Genomic DNA, 20,466 nt, shown 5'->3' with positions numbered 1-20,466 from the left:
TTCATCCTGGCAGCTGAATGATTTACAGCTAGTAGCCAGCCTAAGTACATGTGGGGGTTGCCTGGTTGCTAGGGAATCCCCACATGTAATCAAGCAGGCTAGTAGCTGTAAATCATTCAGCTGCTGGGATGAAAACAAAATCTCCGAGCAGTCATAAATACTCGGAGGTCACCCGAGCATGCTCGGGAAAACCCAAGCAACGAGTACACTCGCTCATCACTAGGCAGTAAGCTTGGTTATCTCCATTCTTCTAGACACAATTCTGCTCATTCCTAAGATATAAGAATTATCAACTTGTCTGCAGATCCGACTACACACATTAGACAGAGCAGCAACTATAGGAACAGACTAATAGGTACGTTATTACTAATAGTTTACATTCAATAGCTGTCTGCTGGGCAGTAGCTATTCCACCTTACCACCATATACATATGCACATATGGTTAGGTTGAACGTGTATGTGATCTCAGTGAAAAGAGCAGAGTAAGCTGCCGTCAAGTAACTCTGGCATTTGCTTTTCTCATACGAGAACAAAGGACTTGGAATGCTAAAATTTATCAAGCCTGATACAGCTTTCCCTGACAATATTTGCTGGGAGAAGAAAAGCTCAATATAGCTGATACAAAAAAAAAAAAAATATATATATATATATATACAGTACAGACCAAAAGTTTGGACACACCTTCTCATTTAAAGATTTTTCTGTATTTTTATGACTATGAAAATTGTACATTCACACTGAAGGCATGAAAACTATGAATTAACCCCTTTACCCCCAAGGGTGGTTTGCACGTTAATGACCGGGCCAATTTTTACAATTCCGACCACTGTCCCTTTAAGAGGTTATAACTTTGGAACGCTTTAACGGATCGCGGTGATTCTGACATTGTTTTCTCGTGAAATATTGTACTTCATGACAGTGATAAAATTTCTTTGATATTACCTGCATTTATTTGTGAAAAAAATGGAAATTTGGCAAAAATTTTAAAAATGTTGCAATTTTCCAAATTTGAATTTTTATGCAATAAAATCACAGAGATATGTCACACAAAATACTTAATAAGTAATATTTCCCACATGTCTACTTTACATCAGCACAATTTTGAACCAAATTTTTTTTTGTTAGGGAGTTATAAGGGTTAAAAGTTGACCAGCAATTTCTCATTTTTACAACACCATTTTTTTTAGGGACCACATATCATTTGAAGTCATTTTGAGGGGTCTATATGATAGAAAATAACCAAATATGACACCATTATAAAAACTGCACCCCTCAAGGTGCTCAAAACCACATTCAAGCAGTTTTTTAACCCTTCAGGTGTTTCACAGGAATTTTTGGAATGTTTAAATAAAAATGAACATTTAACTTTTTTTCACAAAAAATTTATTTCAGCTCCAATTTGTTTTATTGTACCAAGGGTAACAGGAGAAAATGGACCACAGAAGTTGTTGTACAAATTGTCCTGAGTACGCCGATACCCTATATGTGGGGGTAAACCACTGTTTGGGCGCATGGTAGAGCTCGGAAGCGAAGGAGCGCCATTTGACTTTTCAATGCAAAATTGACTGGAATTGAGATGGGACGCCATGTTGTGTTTGGAGAGCCCCTGATGTGCCTAAACATTGAAACCCCCACAAGTGACACCATTTTGGAAAGTAGACCCCCTAAGGAACTTATCTATATGTGTGGTGAGCACTTTGACCCATTAAGTGATTCACAGAAGTTTATAATGCAGAGACGTAAAAATAAAAAAATCATATTTTTTCACAAAAATGATTTTTTCACCCCCAATTTTTTATTTTCCCAAGGGTAAGAGAAGAAATTGGACCCCAAACGTTGTTGTACAATTTGTCCTGAGTACGCTGATACCCCATATGTGGGGGTAAACCACTGTTTGGGCGCATGGGAGAGCTTGGAAGGGAAGGAACGGCATTTGACTTTTCAATGCAAAATTGACAGGAATTGAGATGGGACGCCATGTTGCGTTTGGAGAGCAACTGATGTGCCTAAACATTGAAACCCCCACAAGTGATACCATTTTGGAAAGTAGACCCCCTTAGGAACTCATCTAGATGTGTTGTGAAAGCTTTGAACACCCAAGTGTTTCACTACAATTCATAATGCAGAGCCATGAAAATAAAAATTATTTTTTTTCCACAAAAATTATTTTTTAGCCCCCAGTTTTGTATTTTTCCAAGGGTAACAGTTGAAATTAGACCCCAAAAGTTGTTGTCCAATTTTTCCTGAGTACTCTGATACCCCATATGTGGCGGGAACCACCGTTTGAGCGCATGGCAGAGCTCGGAAGGGAAGGAGCGTCATTTGGAATGCAGACTTAGATGGATTGGTCTGCAGACGTCACATTGCGTTTGCAGAGCCCCTAATGTACCTAAACAGTAGAAACTCCCCACAAGTGACCACATATTGGAAACTAGATCCCCCAAGGAGCTTATCTAGATGTGTGGTGAGAACTTTGAACCCCCAAGTGTTTCACTACAGTTTATAACGCAGAGCCGTGAAAATAAAAAATCCTTTTTTTTCCACAAAAATTTATTTTTAGCCCCCAGTTTTGTATTTTCCCAAGGGTAACAGTTGAAATTAGACCACAAAAGTTATTGTCCAATTTGTCCTTAGTACACTGATTCCCCATGTGTGTGGGGAACCACCGTTTGAGTGCATGGCAGAGCTCGGAAGGGAAGGAGCGTCATTTGGAATGCAGACTTAGATGGATTGGTCTGCAGGCGTCACATTGCGTTTGCAGAGCCCCTAATGTACCTAAACAGTAGAAACTCCCCACATGTGACCCCATATTGGAAACTAGACCCCCCAAGAAACTTATCTAGATGTGTTGTGAGAACTTTGATCCCCAAGTGTTTCACTACAGTTTATAATGCAGAGCCGTGAAAATAAAAAATCCTTTTTTTTTCACAAAAATTAATTTTTAGCCCCCAGTTTTGTTTTTTCCCAAGGGTATCAGGAGAAATTGGACCCCAAAAGTTGTTGTCCAATGTGTCCTGAGTACGCTGATACCCCATATGTTGGGGTAAACCCCTGTTTGGGCGCACAGGAGAGCTCGGAAGGGAAGGAGCACTGTTTTACTTTTTCAACGCAGAATTGGCTGGAATTGAGATCAGATGCCATGTCGTGTTTGGAGAGCCCCTGATGTGCCTAAACAGTGAAAACCCCCCAATTATAACTGAAACCCTAATCCAAACACATCCCTAATCCCAACGGTAACCCTAACCACACCCCTAACCCTGATACACCCCAAACCCTAATCCCAACTCTATTCCCAACCGTAAATGTAATCCAAACTCTTACCCTAACTTTAGCCCCAACCCTAAACCTAACTTTAGCCCCAACCCTAACTGTAGCCTTAACCCTAGCCCCAATCCTAACCCTTGCCCTAACCCTAACCCTAGCCCTAACCCTAACCCTAGCCCTAACCCTAGCCCTAACCCTAACCCTAGCCCTAACCCTAGCCCTAACCCTATACCTAGCCCTAACCCTAGCCCTATCCCTAGCCCTAACCCTAGCCCTAACCCTAGCCCTAACCCTAGCCCTAGTCCTAACCCTAGCCCTAACCCTAACCCTAGCCCTAACCCTAATTGGAAAATGGAAATAAATAAATTTTTTTAATTTTTTAATTTTTCGCTAAATAGGGGGGTGATGAAGGGGGGTTTGATTTACTTTTATAGTGGGTTTTTTTAGCAGATTTTTATGATTGGCAGCCGTGACACACTGAAAGACGCTTTTTATTGCAAAAAATATTTTTTGCGTTACCACATTTTGAGAGCTATAATTTTTCCATATTTTGGTCCACAGAGTCATGTGAGGTCTTTTTTTTTGCGGGACGAGTTGATGTTTTTATTGGTAACATTTTCGGGCACGTGACATTTTTTGATCGCTTTTTATTCCGATTTTTGTGAGGCAGAATGACCAAAAACCAGCTATTCATGAAATTCTTTTGGGGGAGGCGTTTATACCGTTCCGTGTTTGGTAAAATGGATAAAGCAGTTTTATTCTTTGGGTCAGTACGATTACAGTGATACCTCATTTATATCATTTTTTTATGTTTTGGCGCTTTTATATGATAAAAACTTTTTCATAGAAAAAATAATTATTTTTGCATCGCTTTATTCTGAGGACTATAACTTTTTTATTTTTTCTTTGATGATGCTGTATAGCATATCTTTTTTTGTGGGACAAGATGACGTTTTCAGCGGTACCTTGGATATTTATATCCATCTTTTTGATCGCTTGTTATTCCACTTTTTATTTGGTGGTATGATAATAAAGCGTTTTTTGCCTCGTTTTTTTTTTGCGGTGTTAACTGAAGGGGTTAACTAGTGGGACAGTTTTATAGGTCGGGTCACTACGGACGCGGCGATACTAAATATGTGTACTTTTATTGTTTTTTTTATTTAGATAAAGAAATGTATTTATAGGAACAATATATTTTTTTTTTTTGCATTTTTTTGGGGACTTTTTAAATTTTTTTTTACACATGTGAAAATTGTTTTTTTTACACTATAACATTGCCCCAGGGGGGGGCATGATGTTATAGTGTAAGATCGCCGATCTGACACTTTGCTGTTCACTGTGTCAGATCGGCGATCTGAAGTGCACAGATCCTGGAGGCTTCCCAGCACATGCTCTGAGCAGGCGCTGTGAAGCCACCTCCCTGCAGAACACGGATGCCGCGGCCATCTTGGATCCGGGCCTGCCACAGGGAGGAAGAGGTAAGAGACCCTTGGAGCTACGCGATCACATCGCGTTGCTCCAGGGGTCTCAAGGAAGCACGCAGGGAGCCCCCTCCCTGCGCGATGCTTCCCTATACCGCCAGAACACTGCGATCATGTTTGATCGCAGTGTGCCGGGGGTTAATGTGTCGGGGGCGGTCCATGACCGCTCCTGGCACATATTGCCAGATGTCAGCTGCGAAAGTCAGCTGACACCCAGCCGCGATCAGCCGCGCTCCCCCCCGTGAGCGCGGCCGATTGCACTTGACGTACTATCCCGTTGGTGGTCATACGGGCCCACCCCACCTCTACGGGATAGTACGTCCAATGTCAGAAAGGGGTTAACACATGTAGAATTATATACTTAACAAAAAAGTGTGAAACAACTGACATTATGTCTTATATTCTAGGTTCTTCAAAGTAGCTACCTTTTGCTTTGATGACTGCTTTGCACACTCTTGGCATTCTCTTGATCAGCTTCAAAATAATTGATTATTGTGAGCATTTGAGTAGATGGGTAGATGAGTAGAGGGCAATAATTATTTTGTGTGATCTAGACTTTAAGCTTCCGTTAATACACCCAGAATTGAATTTGCTGCTGTGTCACACTGTTGACTCATGTTCAGTTTATGATCTATTAGTATAACCAAGTCTTTTTCACATTATTATTATTTATTGATTTAGCACCATTTATTCCATGGCACTTTACATGTAAGGAGGTGTATACATAATAAAAACAAGTACAATAATCTTAAACAATACAAGTCATAACTGGTACAGGAGGAGAGAGGACCCTGCCCGCAAAGGCTCACAATCTACAAGGGATGGTGAGAATACAGTAGGCAAGGATAGAGCTGGTCATGCAGCGGTTTGGTCGATTGGTGGTTACTGTAGGTTGTAGGCTTGTTGGAAGAGGTGGGTCTTTAGGCTCTTTTTGAAGGTTTCGATGGTAGGCGAGAGTGTGATGTGTTGTGGTAGAGGGTTCCAGAGAAGGGGTGATACGCAAGAGAAATCTTGTATACGATTGTGGGAAGAGGAGATAAGAGGGGAGTAGAGAAGGAGATCTTGTGAGGATTGGAGGTTGCGTGTAGGAAAGTACTGGGAGACGAGGTCACAGATGTAAGGAGGAGACAGGTTGTGGATGGCTTTGTACGTCATAGTTAGGGTTTTGTACTGGAGTCTCTGGGCAATGGGGAGCCAGAGAAGGGAATGACAGAGGGGAGAGGCCAGGGAATAGCGGGGGGACAGGTAGATTAGTCGGGCAGCAGAGTTTAGAATAGATTGGAGGGGTGCGAGAGTGTTAGAGGGGAGGCCACAGAGCAGGAGGTTGCAGTAGTCAAGGCGAGAGATGATGAGGGCATGGACTAGGGTTTTTGCAGATTCTTGGTTGAGGAATGTACGGATTCATGAAATATTTTTGAGTTGAAGTCGGCAGGAAGTGGAAAGGGCTTGGATATGTGGTTTGAAGGAGAGATCAGCGTCAAGGATTACCCCAAGGCAGCGAGCTTGTGGGACTGGGGAGAGTGGCCAGCCATTTACTCTAATGGATAGGTTCATTGGGGGGGTCGCGTGAGATGGGGGAAAGATGATGAATTCTGTTTTGTCCATGTAAAGTTTCAGAAATCTAGCAGAGAAGAAGGATGAAATAGCGGATAGACACTTGGGAATTCTGGTTAGTAGGGAGGTGATATCTGGTCCAGAGATGTAGATCTGTGTGTCATCAGCATAGAGATGATACTGAAAGCCATGAGATTCTATGAGCTGTCCCAGGCCAAAGGTGTAAATGGAGAAGAGCAGGGGCCCTAAGACTGAACCTTGTGGGACTCCAACAGATAGGGGGCGAGGTGAGGAGTTGGTGTGTGAGTGGGAGATGCTGAATGTCCGGTCTGTTAGGTATGATGAGATCCAGGATAGGGCCAAGTCTGTGATGCCAAGGGATGAGAGGGTCTGTAAAAATAGGGAATGGTCCACTGTGTCAAAGGCAGCCGACAGGTCGAGGAGGAGGAGGACAGAGTAGTGTCGCTTGCTCTTGGTGGTTAAGAGGTCATTGGTGACCTTAGTTAGGGCAGTTTCAGTGGAATAGTGTGACCGGAAGCCAGATTGTAAGCGGTCAAAGAGGGAGCAAGAAGAGAGATGGGAGGACAGTTCTAGGTAGACGTGTTGTTCAAGTAGTTTGGAGGCATAGGGGAGAAGTGATATAGGGCGATAGCTGTTCCTTAGCCCTATTCCTCACAATCTGTATGTGATTTTTTTCATTTTTATTGCCCAGATGTAGTACTTAGCATTTTTCCCTGTTAAAAACCATTCTGTTAGTTGCTGCTCACTGCTTCAATTTATTTATATCTTTTTGAATCCTCTCTCTCTCTTCTCTATTATTAGCTATCCCTCCTAGCTTTCTGTCATCAGCAAATTTTATTTGTATCCTCAATTTCTTCATCTAAATCATTGATAAAGATGTTGAACAATACAGGGCACAGGACAGAACCTTGTGGTACCCCACTTGAGACATTCTTCCAACTGGATGTGTAGCCATTTACGACCACTCTTTGGGTCTGATCACTAAGCCAGTTATGAATCCACCTAACAGTTGCTTTGTCCATTCCATACTTAGTCATTTTTTCAATAAGGATGATGTGAGATACTTTGTAAAATGCTTTGCTGAAGTCAAGATATACTATATCTACAGCATTTCCCTGATCCACCCAGTCAGTGATTCTATCATAGAAGGAAATTAAGTTAGTCTGACATGATTTATTAGTTACAAACCCATGCTGACTCTGGTTAATCACTTCATTCTTATCCAGGTACTTACATGCAAGTTGTTTAATAATTTGTTCAATGATCTTTCCTGGTATGTTAGTCAGACTCACTGGCCTATAGTTCTCTGGGTCTACCTTCTTCCACTTTTTGAAGATAGGAACAACATTTGATGTTGTGTAGTGTGTGCACTGTTGACTTTGAGGGACTGCTGATGTTATGTTGAGTGACAGCTGGCTCCCCCATTAGGAAGTGGAGAGCCAGCTGTCAATAAGAATGACAATGGCAATCTCATCTGTACGAGAGAGCAGAAAGGAAAAGAAGCCGTCACTCTGTTGATGTGATGGAGGGCAGGAAGGATACTAACAACCTACCTCTTAGTGCTTAGACAATTCTTTTCTTTTCTTAGCAAAGCCCCAGATATCCCCTTTAAAACAGATGCTGAGGTGAGCTCTCTACTGTTACAGACAGATGCCGGCTATGTATAATGGCCAACATATGCTCAGTGCGAAGCGGGTTCAGGTCCTGAAACCGCTATATTCAAGTGCACACTTCACACGTCGAAATAAAAACACATACAAGTGTGAGTTTATTTTGACAATCCATTTTTATTCTTTATCACCCATTTGTGTGTACTTTTTTTTAAAAAATGTGTGTTTTTCCAGTATGGATATAGAAGATGAAACTACAATGCTGCTCCTATACTTTCAATATTAAAAGGAACCTGTCACCTGAATAAAACGCTATTAACGTGTAGATATGGGATAAGTCTGCAGGTTACTAACCTACCTGGTGCCGGCATGCAGCTGAACGCTGCAGGGATAAAATTAACTTTATTCCCCTCAGCAGCATTTGGTTTTAGTCATGGAGGTGGCACTGGTGCAGGTCCAGTCACCGCTGTGTATTCTGTAAACGCACCCCCAGCCCTGACTGACTTATTTCATTGTGGTTCACGCAGACACATGGTACCTGTAAACAGATGGACATGTGAGCAGCCCCAGAGGTTATAACAGGTGCATGTGGTATCCATGAAAAAACGGATACAACACTTATCAGAAACACGGACATATTAAAGATGCCTTACGGTGACATAGTTACGGTATGTCATGTTGCAAAAAGGGGTTATTTCAGTTGTCTTTTCCTAAACATGGAAAGATAAATGGAAGCACATATGTGAACCAGTGCTTATAGACAGGGGTGAATTAAGAAAGCCAGGGCCCCAGGCAGTTTGGAAAGCGCAAGCCCCCCCCAGCTATCCGATGTATCACGTGACATGTCACATGATCCCCTTTGATAGGTCATGTGAGTAATACACAGATGCTTTGGTGCACATCTGCAGCGCAAATTTTTTCCCTATATGGGCACTATATATAACATAGCGCTATATATAATAGAGCAGAGGTGGCAAATTAATTTTCCAAAGGGGCCAAATGAGAGACAGTGACAGCTGCGTATGCTGCAGCAACAGGCTGAAATGAATTAATATTAATATTATTTTGTATGACTTAATTTTGAGAAGAATTAAGTATGCTGGCATCCTCCTATGTACAATATGAGCCCCCACACAGCCCCCTCAATCAACAACCAAAGAGATCAACCTATGGGGCCCTTATACATGTAAACCATGAAAAAAAAAAAACACACATACACAATTCTCTATTTAGTTAGTTTAAAAACCCATATATCTCAGTATGAGCCAGCATCTTGCCTCCTACATTAAGCATGAGTTTGCACATAGCCTCCTATATACAGTATGAACCCCCATATACATGAAGCCTCCTCTATACAGTATGAGCCCGCACATTGCCTCCTATATACTGTACAGCATGAAATCACACACAGCCTTCTATATACAGTATAAACCCATATATAGTTGTAAGCAGGCTGTGGGATGCAGTAATGGACCGGAGGCAGAGCAAGGTTTAACAAGTTTTAGCAACAGTGGAATACTCCACACAGGGAGGCAATGGGTTAAACAGGGGAATAAATGGTTAGGTTTGCAAAGGATATGCAGAGTTCAGAAATAAAGGATCAGTTAACGGCAGTTTTTGTGAAACACATATCAGAAGTTCCTCAAACTGTGACTCCTGCTGAGAAGTCAATGGCGTTGACATCGGCTGACGTGGTATATTGTCCTATGGGAAACAGGCCCCGTCTTCTGGCAGCAGCATTTGCTGTCAGGTACCTTCTGCTGGGCCTAGTCCATATGCTATTGTGGCTGATAAGGGTGCATGCCACAGTACTGTATGAGTCCAACGTGGCTCTCCAAATATACACTGGCAAAGTCAGAGTCTCCCGTGAGCGGGAAAGTATGAGCTGGTAAGGTGGCTTACACAATTCTATCCAGCACTCGGTTCTCTCTTTGCGGCACATGCGCTGAACTCACGGTCATGAAGCACCTTGATCTCTGTCAGCTACCAGGCACACTGCCCTCTTCTCTCTATGCTGCACACTGCCTGCTCCTGCCAAGACTGAAGCGCCTACAAACACTGGCTCGCTGCTTCTCTGGCGGGGTGCTGCACCCGATCTCTCTCTGTGAGCATGCTCTCAGTACTCCCTCACCCAGAACATTTCATACCTCACTCCGTGGTGACCAACGGGCACCCTGCATGTCTCTCCTCACAGTCTCTTTCAATGGTGGTGGTGGCGGTGCTTGGGTGTGGGCCTGTGCTGTTCAGATGCTCCGGGGCCACAGCACTCACTGGTCCCTGCTGCGCACTATCTGGCTCTGCACTCTCTGCAGCGGTCCCTCTCTCTGGATTGCTGCTGGGCACACTGCTCCCCTCAGTATGGCAGTCCTCTTCAGATGCTGTGGCCCTGCCGCAGTGCTGGTATTCTGTGGTGGGGAGGGGAAGCAGAGCGCACCTCTCGCCTGTCTGCGCGCTGCCCTCCATTTGCACCAAATTGCTGTGCTGCGTGCTCTTTCCCCTTTTATATCCCCGCCCCCTTGGTCAGGAAGAAGGTCCATATTGCTCTTGCTTCCTCGCCGGAACAGAGGATGCAACCTCAACAGTTCTGGACCCGGCTTAATGCTGGCACTTGCAGCCTGGTTTTCCTCCTCCTAACATAGCCTTCTATATACAGTATGAGCCAGCACATAGCTTCCTATTTACAGCATGAGCCCATATAGCTGCCTATATACAGTATGAGTACACTATAGTATAATGGGCCCCATATAATGCTCCATATAGTATATAATGTGTCCATTTAATGCTACATACAGTATAAAATGGCTCATATATTGCTCAATACAGTATAATGGCCCCATATATTGCTACATACAGTATAATGGCCCCATATATTGCTCCATGCAGTATATTTAATGGGCCCCATATATTACACCTTACAGTATAATGATCCCATATATTGCTCCATACAGTATTATAAATGGGCCCAATACATTCTTTCCTACAGTATAATGGGCCCCATACAGTGCTCCATACATAAAAAAAGATCAAATACTCACCACTCCCCTCCAACACATGCCCGGTCTCTTCAGCATCTTCTGACCCTCTGCAGTGCTCAGCACAAAGGGCATGCTGTAATGAAATAAATTGCACCCTCTGTCATGAGACGTCAGAGTCAGAAGACGGTGAAGACATTGGAGCAATGAGAATTTGGGGAACGAGGAAAGGGAAGTGTTTGAGGGGGGCCCATGCTGGCACAGGGCTCCCCCGACTCACAGGCCCCACAGCATGCCAATGTCACCGACGTCAAGTCAGTAGAAATGACGCAGTTCACTGTGCACAGCAATGACTGTTACACTCGCATGACGCAGCAGTCAGTCATCCGGCCCTGTACAGCCACTGGGGGAGCAGCCCCCCTGATCCCCATCCCAGCCCGCCCCTTGATGCAATACTGGGTTAAGTGACATTTAAAGACAGTCTGGTCTCACATTTGAACATTGTGGTTGAAAAGGATTTGGGGGGCTTACATAGAACTTGGTCCTGTGATGATCAATGCAACCATCTGAACATCCCATTGTAGGTCTTTTCTTCGGTGCCATCTTTAGGTGAACGCTTAGTTAAAGCAACCGCTACTAAATTAGTTAAAGTTTTAAGGTTTTGTTTTTCATTAAAAAGGCTATCTATGTAATAATTGTCTAATTATCTCAATGACTTTGAGTCTAAAAAATCTGGATATGTTTACATTTCTTTTTATTTAATATTACATTTTCAAAGAAAACGAAGATTATAATTAGGTTTCCTAGGCCATTAGATGTCACTCTTGAACTGTACTACTTTCTCTAAGATTAATATTTTTCTTTTGTTGACAACAGTAATAAAATAAACTCCTTTATGTGACTTATCTTTTGAGAAGCTTGTGCGTTGATCTGCTGAGATTCTAATATGTTTAAATTATGTATTTTTATTCTAGACTTTTACATCACTTGGGAATTACCTACCAAACCTCAGTAAACAGGAGCAGTAGGTGACATGCCAGATACAATTAAAGCATGCACAACAATCAGCTTTTGTCAGTAATGACAACTACAAATAACTATTTTTTTCTTTTAAAGCTCATTATTTTTCAAAGCTTTCTTGTAAGTAGCCGAGAAAAGCTTTCCATTTTTACAAAAATGTACAAATAAATATATACTTGAATATCCATTTTCTGATCTTGAGTCTCCTAACCTTGCTTTTCTCATTTTTTATATTTCTTTTGACAAGTTTCCTACAATAAAGTATTATTCTGTAATTCTGTTTATTATTTATTGGTAATATGTAACAGAAATGAAATAAAAGGTACATGTTATGATCTAATTTTCTTATTCCTTCATTAAAAAGGATATGAAAAGGTCCTATTATTTTTACCAAATTAACTGATGCTGTGAATGTATGAATGATAATTAGCAAACGTAGTGATGTCTATCACAGTATACATATTTTGTAGCAAAAGAATGGCTTCTGTTTAGTTTAGAAGGTTATGATGTTTTCTGAGGTGTTTATTTAAAAGGATTTTCTGGGATTTTATATAAATAGCAAGCATTGTGACTAACCAGTAAAATAACCAAAATGCACATTTGAAATTTCCCACTGGTTTAATGCTGCTGTTTAAATCACATGACTGCTGCAGCCAATCACTGTTCTTAAATTCTGGCATACATGGCATCTCTCTGCTGAGGCCAGTGATTGGCACATGATCAGCTGCAGGACTCTTTGTATGACACATTACCAGCTCCATGACCAGTGGAGACCCTGGAGAAGCAGCACTGGAATAGCAGATATTTGTGAGATGACTTTTGCTTATTATATTATTTTTTCATATTACTCGTTTGTTAGAAGGTTAAAAAATGGGTTTGTCAGCCCTTTACACATCTTACAGACTGTTGCTATGTAAATACATGTTGGTACATGTTAAATTGTTTAGGTGAGCCAAATGTATCAAATCCTTGTACAAGAGAAGAATATGCAAATGCCCTTCCTTCCATTCTTGCATGCAGCTTGATTTTGCCAATAACCAGGGAAGACCAATATTATGGCCCTCTATGTTTGAAAGGACTTTCCCAAACAAAATATTTAGATTAAGGGAGCCCCTTCAGCAAAATACATGCTGTATAATAAAAAGATGATGCTTATCATGCGTGTGGCACATATACAGTGGGGAAAATAAGTATTTGATACACTGTCGATTTTGCAAGGTTTCCAGCCTACAAAAATGGAGAGGTCAGTAATTTTTATTGTACGTACACTTCAACAGAATCTAAAAATAAAAACTAGAAAATCACATTGTATGATTTTTAAATAATTAAATTGCATTTTTAATGCATAAAATAAGTATTTGATCACCTACCCACCAGCAAGAATTTTGGCTCTCACAGATCTGTTAGTTTTTCTTTAAGAAGCCCTCCTACTCTGCACTCATTGCCTCTATTAATTGCACTTTTTTGAACTCTACACCTGTATAAAAGACACCAGTCCACACATTGAATCAATCAAACTTCAAATTCTCCACCATGGCCAAGTCCAAAGAGCTGTCTCATGACACCAGGGACATAACTGTAGACCTGCACAAGGCTGAGACGGCCTACAGGACAATAGGCAAGCAGCTTGGTGAGAAGGCAACAACTGTTAGCACAGTTATTAGAAAATGGAAGAAACACAAGGTGACTGTCAATCTCTATGCAGTATGTCGACTCATGAGGTAAGGATGATTCTGAGAAAGGTCAAGAATCAACCCAGAACTACATGGGACAAGCTAGTCAATGACCTGAAGAGAGCTGGGGCCACAGTCTTCACACTTTACTGTTAGTAACACACTATGTCGCCATGGCTTAAAATACTGCAATACACGCAAGGTCCCCGTGCTCACTCCAGCACATGTCCAGGTAAAGTTCTCCAATGACCATCTGGATGATCCAGAGGAGGCATGAGAGAAGGTCATGTGGTCAGATGAGACCAAAAAAGAACTTTTTGGTATCAACTCCACTTGCCATGTGTCATAATCCAGACTGTGTTTTGGGTCTTATCTCTCCTTTCTGGTTATGTCAGGGGTTAACTTTCTCTGCCTTGTCTGGTGTCAGGTCTGCTATTTCTCTGTGCTGCATCCTGAAGGCAGTGTCAGTTATATTTCCTGCCTATGGCATGTGTAGCTGGCTCTGGTGAGACCCTGATATGTCCTGCTGCGTTTAGCTTTCTTTGCCCGTGTCTGTTCATTCCTCTCTTCCCGCCCCTACTCTGTGTGTCCCTGTGTGTTTGGATTCCCCAGTACTCAACTCTGCTTTGGCTCTGACCTGATTCTGTCTCTTCCCTCTGGTACTTCTGCTATGGACCGTTACTGACCTTTTGGCCCTCCTCTGACTCTATGCTTGGGATTCCCCTTGGTACTATGCTACTGTTTGGTATAGACCCAGCTTGTCAATTCTGCTGCCACCTGGTGGTAGCATCTCTGCAGTTCTGCTGGTCTGCTCTGAGCAGGTTTTCTGGCCTCCCTCCACTCTGCTGCTATCTAGTGGAGTTTGCATTTACCTGCATTGCTGCAGCATAACATAATGTTTGGAGGAAGTACAAGGATGAGTACAACTCCAAACACATTGTCCTAACTGTGAAGCATTATGGGGGTAATATCATACTTTCGGGATGCTTTCTGCAAAGGGGACAGGAAGCCTGCACTGTATTGAAAGAATAATGGATAAGGTCATGTATCACAAGATTTTGGCCAACATCCTCCTTCCCTCAGTAAGAGCATTGAAGATGGGTCTTGGCTGGATCTTCCAGCATGACAATGACCTGAAACACAGCCAGGGCAACTAAGGAGTGGCTCCTTATTTCAAGATCCTGAAGTGCCCTAGCCCTAGGTTCCAGATCTGAACCTAAAAGACAATTTTTGGAGGGAGCTGAAACTCAATGTTGCCCAGTAACAGTCCCAAAACCTGAAAGATCTGGAGAAGATCTGTATGGAGGAGTGGGCCAAATCCCTGCTGCAGTGTGTACAAACTTATTCAAGAACTTCAGGAAATGTCTGAACTCTGTAATTGCAAAAAAAAGGTTTCTATACCAAATATTAAGTTCTACGTATCTATTGTATTAAATAATTATTCTAATTGTTTTTAAGATTCTGTCTTTCAAAGTTGAAGTGTAAATTTGCATAATCAGCAGTGTATCAAATACTTATTTCCCCCACTGTTACTGCTTATAATAAATGCAACAAACATATGGATGATACTTACTGTACATTGATATTCAGATGTACATTCCCAACTTCCAAAGTGTTTCCCCCCTATTGTTATAGAGGATCATCAGGGGATAGCTTTCTATAAAGCACATATAGCAGCCCTCATAGATGGAACACACTGATTGCCTATTAGTTGCCAATCTCCTATATATAGGATTAGAAGGGTCAATCTGTAATATACCTCATTAAGGTCAAGTACGCAGCATGTCAAGCATAAAATTCAGTCTGGCACAGCCCACATTAAAAATTACCATGTGGTCACTATCATCTCATTGTGCAAATGCTTTCTGGCGTATATGTGACCAGAAGATATAGGTCACATGATCTCCACTCCGGACTGAAAATGTGTTCCGCCTATGCAACCACGTGACTGGAAGTTGTCAGGCCTTCTGAAACGTAAATGTGCTCCACCATGAGCTTCACTCAAGCAAACCGGATGCTGTACCATGTGGTTCACATTCCTGGCGCCCCAAGATATGGCCTTCATCAGTCCCCATGCTAAATATGGGGATTGTCGATGGCGACCTGTGTTACACATATAGGGGAACTACTTTCTTGGTAATGTGCAAATACAGTAGAAAAGCTACTTTAGAGAATGGGGGAATAAATAAAAAAAATCATAATGGCTTTTAGACATAAAGCTACATTTAAGGCTTAGCATACCCAATTAATATACACAGAAATAGAAATAAATATATACATAATCACATCTCATTATGCATTGTATAAAGTAGCTAGGAAAGCCTATATGCCAAAGGCTAAGTTTTTGCCAAAAGGGAACTTGAATTTGTTAGACATAGATAGGAGATTATTAGAGATGGGCGGACACCTGGATGTTCAAGTTCGGCTGAACAGTTACAAAAAGTTTGGTTCAGGTACCGTAATCAGAGATATAAAGTTTACCTCTGGTCACTGGTGTCAGCTGATGGGACTATAGCTCTCATCATCAGACACCTGCTGTCGCTAACAAGAGTGAGAGCAGGAGCAGCTGATTGGTGTATTCATTAGCAGGCTCCTGCACTGTAAATAAATAATTTAAAAAAAACGGCTTGGGTTCCTCTGTACTTTTGATAGCCAGCCAGGCAAAACTCACAGCTGGGGGCTGCAACCCTCAGCTGTCAGCTTCAACAAGGCTGGTTATTAAGAATAGAGGGGTCCCCATGCTGTATTTTTTAGTTATTTAAATAAATAATTAAAAAAAATCGGTGTGGGGTCCCCCCATTTTTGACAGCCAGCCTTAGTAAAGCAGACAGCAGGGGGCTGGTATTCTTAGGCTGGTGAAGGGCCATGGATATTGGCCCCCCAGCCTAAAAATAGAAGCCGCAGCTGCCCAGAAAAGGCACATCTATTAGGTGCACCAATTCTGGAGCTTTGTCCGGCTCTTCCCACTTGCCCTGTAGCAGTGGCAAGTGGGGTTAATATTTGTAGGGGTTGATATTACCTTTGTGTTGTCAGGTGAAATCAAGCCCATGGCTTAGTAATAAAGAGGCGTCTATACGGCTCCTATCTATTACTAATCCTATAGTTACAGTATATCAGATAAAACCCTATTCCACTTCTTGTCATTCTGGTTTTTACTTCATTCATCACTGTGAATATTGTCTCAGAACATGGCACCTATTAGGGTTACAATCCACAGCTCCGTTCTGAGATCATGTTTGTTTCATTTAATATTCCAAAGGTACAGCTGAAGATCTGCAGTACCCCAAAACATTCTAACCTGCGCTAGTTGGGCTAAATTATCGTCTAGTTCAAAACGGTGAGTGGTTGGTTTTGTGTCATGTTCATTAGCCTAGGACATGTTCTGGATACATGTTGCTCATGTTCATAACCAGGCAGATGTTTGTAAATATAACATCACTATCCCTGCTTGCTTCAAGATACTTTAGTGATTGAAGCTGCATTACCCCTTTAAGGGGGCCCTAATTTGTTATCTTATGTGACTCCACCAGCTTTGGAGTAGAGTATTCTTTAATTAGTCTGATATTTGATCATTACATTTTGTAAATTTTTGAAATATATAAGTGAATGTAGAACTGTATAACGCATGATCTTAAGATCTAAAAGACATCCACAATTTTCCAAACATTAGGCACCATACCTCCATCATCCCTCCCTAGAGCAGCAATGTATGATTGGTCAGCTTGTGACTCAGCAGCTATTGAAAGCATATGCTCTGTCCTGTCTCCTCCTGCATGAAATGACTGCTTCTGAAACATTCTTTTGCCCATGCAACCTCCAACAGATGTTCTTGCAATAATTTCTGGTGTTCTACCAGTTTCCTAGCAATTCCCGTAGCTCTCATAATAAGTGCAACTTCTTTCCCTTAGACTAGAATAACACATCTGTGTGTTACCATCTGAGCGAAACAGACTTTTTTTTCTGGTGTCATCCTTGTTACATCCTAGTTGCTTACATTTTTTTCACCTTTGGACGTCACATATTTCTATTCAAGTTCATCACAAAGCAACAGATCTATAAGACACGGATGAAAAACGAAATCAATTTGGAAATGTACCGATTTGCATCTCACAGATCCCCATAGATATGAATGGCTGTGCCTGGTCTTCAAATTGGATAAGAATGCGACATGCTCTGAGTCTCATGGATTTCACCTTCTGATTCGTGATTTCACTGGATGTGTGAATACATTCATTGTACTGTGTGGGTCCGAGTTATGTACAATAGCACTCGAACGTGTCACATAAATATGTAAATGTAGCTTTAAGAACATATCTGTTCAGTGCTTTCCTTTGTTCCTACTGATTAACTGTATTTTGCAACCCCTCAAGCATGTTTCTCACATACACCATTTCTTTATGCACCAGGTCAAAATGGAATGGTGGAATGGCAGCAGGATGCATATAGTAATAATGATGTGGTACACCAAGTAAACAATACAATAAGCAAATATGTCTTCCCAAGTTAGCATCAATCACTATGTCTATATTAGAGCAATGCTAGAATGATGCATCATCAAGCTGATGCCTCTGGAATTGACCCTATGTATAGTGTGACTGACAGCCACCTCTGTAAGCATACTGATACCAAGAGAGCCGTCAGTCACTGATAGGAGCACCCGGTGGACAAAAACACCCAGAAAGAGCAGAGGATTAAATGATGAAAACACAAATTATACTGAATTTTTCTCACAGAACTAAATGTCAATCTACTTAGCCCCACTGCTCTATAACATGGAGCCTGCAGCTTGGACTTCATTTTCATGGTCACAGGCTCCCTTTAACCCTTTTCCAACATCAGGCGTAACACTACGCCAATGTCATACTCCCTCCCTTTGATGTGGGCTCCGGCGCTGAGCCCACATCTTTTCCAGCACGTCTGCTGTTTTGAACAGCTGGCATGTGTCTCTATCAGCCATGGGTTTAATCCCGATCAACCCGCAGCTGTTAACTAGTTAAATGCTGCTGTCAAACTCTAACAGCAGCATTTAAAACGCAATTGCTGCAAGCGCACCGGAAATCCCGATCATCGGCGCTCTTGTCACATGACTGTGCGGTTGTTGATGGGTTGGCATGACAACCAGAGGTCTCCAGCAGACCTCTATGGTTGTCACTGCTGGATTGCTATGAGTGCCGACCGGTGTAGCAAGTGAGCAATTCTACAACATTCAGGCGATCTGATCATCGCCTGTATTTAGCAGGGCCGATCGGGTTATGGCAGCTTCCAGTCTCCCATGGAGACTATTGAAGCAAGCCAAAAGTAAAAAAAATAAAAAAAATAAAAATATACAAAAAATAAAAAATATAAACGTTCAAATCACCTCCCTTTCGCCCCATTCAAACTAAAACAATAAAAAAATCAAACATACACATATTTGGTATCACTGTGTTCAGAATCGCCCGGTCTATCAACATAAAAAAAAATAACCCGATCGCTAAATGGCGCAATGAGATAAAAAGTAAAAAAGCCAGAATTACTTTTTTTGGTTGTCACAACATTGCATCAAAATGCAATAATAGGCGATAAAAAGATCGTATCTGCACCAAAATGATATAATTAAAAATGCCACAAAAAATAAGCCCAAACCAAGATCAAGAAAAATAGAGACGCTATGGATATCGGAAAATGGCGCAATCTTTTTTTTAACAAACATTTTAATTTTTTTTCACCGCTTAGATGAAAAAGAACCTAGACATGTTTGGTGTCTATGAACTCATAATGACCTGGAGAGTCATAATGGCAGGTCATTTTTAGCATTTAGTGAACATAGCAAAAAAAAAAACCAACTGTGGAATTGCACTTTTTTTTGTGATTCCACCGCACATTGAATTTTTTTTCCCGCTTTCCAGTACACGATAAGTTAAAACCAATGGTGTCGTTCAAAAGTACAACACGTCCTGCAAAAAACAAGCCATGGCCATATTTAAAAAGTTATGGCTCTGGGAAGAAGGGGAGCAAAAAATGAAAACGCAACAACGAAAATACCTCCGGGGTTAAGGAGTTAACACCTGTGAACTTGGCAGTCAATTTAATGATTATTTGACATTTAAATACATGTGATGCCAGTTATCATCTTTAATATACATTGTGATCAGTGAGTATGCAAGTTGACTAAGGTTTGAGGTCATTTGTACTAGTTGCCACTAGAATACAAGAGTCCATATATCAATCTGCCCAGCTCCCCTGCTCTATAACATGGTGTCTGCAGACTGGACTGCCTTTTCAGGTTCTCTTTAAACAGTTCAAGGATACATTTTAAAGGGTGTAATGTTAGTGATGCTCTCTTCAGATGATTCTCTTTAAAATACCACCATTGGAAATATAATATTTTTTATCCTTTTTACTTTGGAATTTTAAAGCTCAATACCATAATAGAATTAAGAGTTTATATACCATTGGTAAAATAAGAAATAAGAGAAATTGGAAAATTAGGCAAAGGAGGCAAAACTCAGTAAACAACAGTTTTTCATTGAAGAACACAAATTTAAAAAGCCAGTGACATCCGAATAAATAATTTTATCCGTTTAGTATTATAATCATTGAAAATTGTTATACATGTATTAGGCTATGTGCACACGATGCAGATTTGGTGCAGAATTTTCTGCACAAAATCTGCACAAAATCTGCATCTTCTGGCAGAAAACGCACCTGCGTTTTTTATGCGTTTTTTATGCGTTTTTTGTGCGTTTTTTGTGCGTTTTTTGCAGTGCAGTTTTGGTGCAGTTTTTTAGTGCGTTTTTAGTGCGTTTTTAGTGCGTTTTTTGTGCGTTTTTTGTGCGTTTTTTGTGCTGATTTGTCAGTAAAATAAAGCTAAATAAAGAGATTAAAAAA

The sequence above is a fragment of the Ranitomeya variabilis genome, chromosome 2 (assembly GCF_051348905.1).
Source record: "Ranitomeya variabilis isolate aRanVar5 chromosome 2, aRanVar5.hap1, whole genome shotgun sequence".
Classification (NCBI taxonomy): Eukaryota; Metazoa; Chordata; class Amphibia; order Anura; family Dendrobatidae; genus Ranitomeya; species Ranitomeya variabilis.
The sequence above is the reverse complement of the archived record's forward strand: the minus strand, read 5'-3'. Positions refer to the sequence as shown.